Below are 6,975 nucleotides of genomic sequence, written 5' to 3'. Positions count from 1 at the left end.
GATGACATCACAGGAATCTAACATTCTAATCTATTCAAACTGTCTCCAAGGCTACATAATATCAAATTAAATCATAGCAAAGGAGTAAAAAGCAGGATCAGTCTTAGGGTATATGTTACATGTTTTCCAGTTTGGATGAGTGAGTGCAATACTTCATCGGCCTGTGTTGTAGCAACCTGTTGAACCTGCTGAGAAACTTTTCTTTTTCTTTTGAGGTTAGGCGAGCACCTGAAAATGGTCAACCATTATTTGTTAGTCCAATCAAACAGATGTTGGCCATGTTTCTGAGGTCGTTTTCTCCTTTTTTATGTTGTTCTTTCAGTTTTTCTCCTGAGATGAGCTATGAAGTGTCTGTGGTGCAGCTGATCTGGTCTGTCTCGAGACAGTCCAGGCTGCACTCACCTGCAACAGGTGGAGACTCACCAGAACATTCAGACCTCACAAATTGTGTCTTTCTCAACTCTTCTATAAAGGGTTTCTCTCAGGAGGGGAAGGCAGTGAGGCCTGGAGGAGGTCCACCCCATCACGAGGGCTGGCTAGGCTTTCTCAGCCTGTGTGAGTGTATGTGTCTGCACGACTGTGTTTATTGTTTTATATATTTCAAAAAGACGCATGTCCTCACATCTGCAGTTTCTTTGGTGGATCTGGTCTCGTCTGTCTTGAGACGGTCCAGGTTGCATCCACCTGTAACAGGTGGAGACTCACCAGTACATTATGAATTCTGAATGTGTGTGCAGTGTGCGCAAAAGTTTCCATGTTCGGATTTCTTTGGGGGAGTTTTTCTCTAAATGTGTGTAGATGTATGTGCATTAATGTGTGCCTGCATGGAGATCTGACGTTGGCTGCTAGGATGGACCTCTGCGCATAATCACAAGTGTGTGAAAGCATTTCCGTGTTTGGATTTCTTTGGGGCAGTCCATTAATGTAAAGAGCGGTGAGGCGGCCCGCTCCCGGTTTTTCCTGCTTTCTTTCCCGCACCTGGAGGGCGTCGCAACCTCCTCATGAGGGCTGACTAGTTTTTGGGAGTGTGTGTATGTGTCTGTACAACTGTGCTTATTGTTTTGTGTATTCCAAACTAACAGGATTATGACATCACATATATTTAGAATCTTACCACCAATTTGATCCTTTGATCCTTGAATCCATAAATAGGGGTGAGAAGCGATGACTTTTACTCCATTAATCACAGCATTTATGTTCGCAGAATTGAAACGTTCACCAGAGAAGTATTTTGAAACATCTGGATCCTTTTCGAAGTAACTGTTTACAGATTCCAACATGTCTCAGAGAAAACAACCCTACAGATTTTTAAGGTAAGTTTTCTTACTGCTGGTCACGTGATGGTGTCAGACTGAGCGGAGGTCTTTCCTGATGTTGCGGGAATTGCCGTCTTGTGTGTGGCTGGGTGCAGTAAGGAGTGTATGTGATGTGTGTGTGAGCATGCGCGTGATGGAAATGCGGGGAGCGGAAGAGAAAAAAAAGAGAGAGAGTGTGTCCTGGGTAGAGAGGGCGACCGGGAGCAGCGTTCTAACGGGCTACAGCCTATGCAGTGTGTTTTTGAAGTGTGTAGTACTGTTATTAAAGCCTCATCTCTTCAGTACTCTCTGGTGTCCCGGCTGATTTCTGTCTGCCTCACTACTCCATAAAAGTGAAGGGAGTTAACCCCGAAGGAGGACAAACTTCGGCCCTGGAGGAAGCATCTCCCCTCGCGTCTCCCGACCACGGTCAGGGGACTGACAGCGAGAAATGGTTAACACTGGCGACCACGAAGGGACCCTCTCACGTTTTTAAAGGAGTGGTGAGCACTGAGAAAAACCGACAGGCTAAAGTGGCTAATGATTAAGCCGAGTGACCGTAATTACAAGTGTATTGGCCCGTAGCTAAGCTAACTCGCGATGGCCGCTGCTCGCCATTCTCGTGAAAACTACGGACTTGAGACCAATTACTCCAACCCGTTCATATCGCTGACCAGTGTCTCCGAGGGTGCCGCGAGCATTAGAGAAGCTAACAGAGACAGAGCTGTGACTGAATACGAACATATGAACCCATTCCTGTGTGCTGAAAGTTGTGCTAACACACACACTAATGGAGAGGGTGTATTCGCGCCGCCCGATGGTCCTGCCCAGCCGCAGTTTTCCCGCATGAATCCCTTCCTTGATGCTTAATGCCGCAGCTACGGCCGTGAGAGAAACACAGGCAGCAGCATGAACTACTATCCAGCTCCTACTCCCCAAATGAAAATCCACTATCCAGACTCTAGAATCTAGAGAGAGAGTCCCCACCCTACGTCCGGGCCAATATGACGGCACCACACCCTGGAAGGAATTTCTGCACAGGTTTGAGAGCTGCGCTGAAGCCAACTATTGGTCAGAAAAAACAATGACAACTCAGCTTAAATTCTGCCTAGTTGGAGCAGCAGGGGCCATTATCCACAGAAATCCCCGCTCATCCAAATGGGATTACCGCCACTGCATATGGCCCTTCTTCTGACCATGCAGCTGCTGTTGCTGTAGAACTGAGGCAGCGAGTGCGTAAACCTGGTGAGGCCCTGCATGTTTTCAGAGATGACATTTATGGGAAAGTGGCTGTTGCATATGGTGATAGAGCAGAGATTGAACAAGACTCTATAGCTGTTGAAGTTTTCACCAATGGGCTGGGTGATGCAGAAATAGTACAGAAGTTGCTAGAGAGGCACCAAGCCACACTTGCCTGTGCATACGAAATAGCCCACCGACACAAAACCACTGAAAGGGCTGCATCTTATGTAACCAGTGCCATGCAGCAAGGAGTCCGTAACGCAGCTGAACGCCGGCGCCGAGCTGCCGTTGTCAGAGAAAAAGACAAAGATGAGACTGTTGCTGAGCATGCACCTGCAGCTAGCCCCTCACCGAATCATTTTGTCCCACACACACCCTCGACAACACCGAACAATCACAGAAACTTTAAAAGGAGTGGGGTTCGCTGCCATAACTGTCAAAGTTGGGGCCATGTCCAAAAGCAGTGCCCTTCCCCTCACAAAACCACCAAGGCCTTAACAGTAGCCCTTGGGACAGCCCAAAACCCACCATGCTCCACCTTAAGTGCCAAAGCCAAGAAATGAGTATCCCCATGCGCCTCTACGAAGTGGAGGCATGTGCTGTTTTGGACAGTGGGGCCCGGAGGAGTGTGCTGCCGCTGCCCTACTACAACTCCATCCACCCAGACGTGAGGCCACCACTACAGCCCTCAGTTGTTGAGACCTTGCTTGGTGTGGGACCCGGGGACGTGCCGGTGCTAGGTGAAGCCAAGATATCTGTCAATATCAACAATCGACAGGTGGATGTTGATTTCCTGGTGGCAGATATAGCAGAAAATGAGGTGCTGCTTGGGCATCCCTTTCTCACTCAAGCTGAAGCACGTCTTGATTTCGGCAAACGCCGCATCATCCTGTTCGGTGAAGAGGTGCTCTACTACCAAACCGAAGCCAGTACAAAGTCACACGCAGTGAGAATAGCTAGAACTGTGGTGGTGGAACCGGGGCAAGAGTATATGGTGAAAGGCAATGTGCATCCTGGTGCAGCAGCTCAAGGTGACATGATGCTTAGTCCCACCAAAGGTTTTGTTGAGAAGCACAAAGTACTTATCGCCAGAGTCCTAGTCAACGTGCAGCCTTCTAAAGCTGTCCCACTTTGCCTTTTTAACCTCGGCAATAAAGCAGTAACCATTACGGAAGGATCCATTGCCGGGCTCCTCCAGCCAGCTGAGGTCGTGGAACCCTCCATGGTCTCTCCAGCTGCAGACTCACTGACCAGCCCTCCTGTGGTTCCGCTGCACCTGCAGGAGCTCTATGCCCAGAGCTCCACAGACCTCAATGACCCGGTGGCGCCAGTGTCCTGCAGCCTCGCCTCTGTCAGTGCGCCCCAGGGTGGCTGTGGCTACAATGTAGCTTGCCATCACCAGTGTGTGAATGGGTGTGTGAATGGGTGGATGACTGGTTGTGTAAAGCGCTTTGGGGTCCTTAGGGACTAGTAAAGCGCTATACAAATACAGGCCATTTACCATTTCACTTATGGACATGTGTTTTCTACAGGGCCTGCTGACCTGGGCCGAACCAGCCTTGTGCAGCATGACATCATAACCCGTCCTGGTGCCCCAGTCAAACAACATCCACGAAGAATGGCAGGGGAAAAGCAGCAAGATGCCGATCAGCAGATCTACGACAGCCTACAGAGCGGTCTCGCCCAACGCAGCTGCAGCAGCTGGGCCTCGCCCATCCTTATGGTGCGGAAGAAAGATGGGACATACTGTCTCTGCATTGACTACAGGGCTCTCAACGACCGCACCATAACAGACGCCTACCCGCTGCCCCGCATCCAGGACACGCTGGACACACTCTCAACTGCCAGATGGTTCAGCACATTAGACCTCGCATCAGGCTACTGGCAGGTTGAGCTGACGCCTAGAGCACGCAGGGCCGCCGCTTTCTGCACTAGGACAGGCCTCTTTGAGTGGAACGTCATGCCATTTGGACTATGCAATGCCCTGGCGACGTTCCAGCGGCTGATGGACCGCGTCCTAGCTGGCATGCAGTGGGAGACCTGCCTGGTCTACTTGGACGACATCATCGTGCTGGCTAAGGACGTGTTGGGGATGCTGCAACGGCTTGGCCAGGTATTTTATAGACTTCAAAAAGCTAACTTGAAACTGAAACCTGCAAAATGCTGCCTCTTTCGCCGCGAAGTTGCTTATCTTGGTTATCTTGGTATCTTGCTTATCTTATCTCCCTGTGTTCTCTGAGTGTATTTAAGTTGTGTCTTCTGTCATAGTAGTTGCTGGTTCGTCTGTGTTGTTTCCCCCTCGGTCTCCCTGCGTCTTCGTTCTGGTTTGTTTTCTTAGCTCTGCCCAGTTTAGGTTTTCCAGTTTCATGTTCACCCACCATTGCTGTTTGTATCCACTCCTGTAAATAAACACTCACCTGCACCAGAGCTGCCGGCTTTTGGGTCCTTTCTACAAACCCCACACGTCTACCACAAATGGACGTGACATCTTGTCCATTATCTGATCATTCAGTAGTAAGCATAAATATTCACGCACCTTATTTTGAGCCACATTCCCGCCGATGGAGGATGAATCCTTATTTATTGAGTAACCCCTTATTTATTGAGTATATGACTAAAGAGTGGAATGTTTTTATGACCACTAATAAAACGGAAGATGTAAGCCCATCTTTATTGTGGGAAACTGCTAAAGCCTATCTTAGGGGTAGTATTATCTCATACACCACAGCGCAGAAAGAGGCTTCAATGAAAGAACAACTCGATTTAGAGCACATAATACAAAAACTAGAAGTGCAGTTTAAAATCTCCAGGTCCAAAACTATACTTAAGACGTTAGAAGCAGCCCGCTCAGCTTTAAATCAATTACTGACTAAAAGAGCAAAGGCAGCAATTTTAAGATAAGATAAGATAAGATAAAACTTTATTAATCCCTCGGGTGGGTTCCTCTGGGAAATTCGGTTTCCAAAAAAGCACAGCACCGACAGAAGTTACAGAGTTACAGAATATTTTATATATATATATACACATATATATATATATATATATATATATATATATATATATATATATATATACACATATATAAATACAAAGACATATATAGATAAAATATACGAAGGGGATAAATAGAATAAATAGGAATAAAAATAAAAATAAAAATACATATACATACAACAAATAACTCCCGAATGTCTGATGACCTGAGTTAAGGTGTGATAATGGTTCTTTGTTAATCATGGTTTGGTCGTTGGCCAGCCATTATCTAGACCATTGAAATTTGGTGTAAAAGAAGGCGGAGTTGGGTGGAAGAGGCAGCACCCAGCAGTTAAGAGTACACTATAAGTATATCACCACATCCACTGCAAAAGGGAAACCAAATGGCAGATGCTACAAACCATGGTCAACTTCATCGATATGTAAGCATGTTCTTTACATATCTGTTATTGACCCATTGGTTTTATGTTCTATGATTGTTATTACCACATTGTCTTATTTAGTTCTGTTTATAATTATCCTTTGATGGAAGTAATCCAAAGTATACTTATCATAAGAACAGTAACTTTGTTTTTTTTGTGTTTTAATGAAGAAAGTACTTCTGTTAAGGTACTTGATCATGTTAGGTGTCTATTTCTAGTTCTATCAGGGTCACATGATGATATAAACTTCTGAATTGGTCACCAAGATCACAGCAACATGAGCACTTAAGTGAATTCTGAAAGCATCAAGTGCTAATTGTTGTTGTAATTCTGTTGTCCACAACAAACCATGAACTGACTGAAAACAGTAGGATTAGGTTGATTTCTGAAAGAGTAAGTGTGTATGTAAATGATTTGCTAAACTATATTCCTAGCCCATAATGTTGAATTGTGATTCGAGATACAATTAAGCTTTATTTATTTATTTATTTATTTTTAAAGAAAAGGTTGAATCACAAAAAAATCACAGATCACACTTCTTTAATTAAAGTGCTTTGCTAAATTAAGTCACCAACATCACAACAACATAAGCACTTATTTGAATTCTGGATACAGTAAGTGCTCATTGTTGTTGTGTTGTTGATGTCTTCTACAGCCAACAATCACTGTAAAATTACTTTTGCATTATGAATTGTAGCTGACTTTGTCCAACAGAAATCTTTGTTGCAAATCTTTCCTCTTTGCCAAGGTTGCAGGACTTGATATAAAGATGCATGGTAACTTAAGTCGACTTTAGATTTTCAGGACGTATCACATTAAGATCACCTCGAACGGAGACACTAATGGTTCATGTTTTCCTAAGTGCTTCCTTTCAAAGTAATCTTGATTGTGTTACATCAGGATCACACAGCCAGGTTATTTCAGGACTTGTTCACCATCATTAAAAACAACTGTCACCAACTGGAATTCAAACTGCAGTAAGTGCAAGTTTTGGATTGGACTCTTGGATTTTGATTTATATT

This window comes from Neolamprologus brichardi, unplaced genomic scaffold (assembly GCF_056152115.1).
Source record: "Neolamprologus brichardi isolate AB-2024 unplaced genomic scaffold, ASM5615211v1 NODE_ptg000033l+_length_6344489_cov_1, whole genome shotgun sequence".
Taxonomy (NCBI): domain Eukaryota; kingdom Metazoa; phylum Chordata; class Actinopteri; order Cichliformes; family Cichlidae; genus Neolamprologus; species Neolamprologus brichardi.
Note: the sequence above shows the minus strand (reverse complement) of the source record.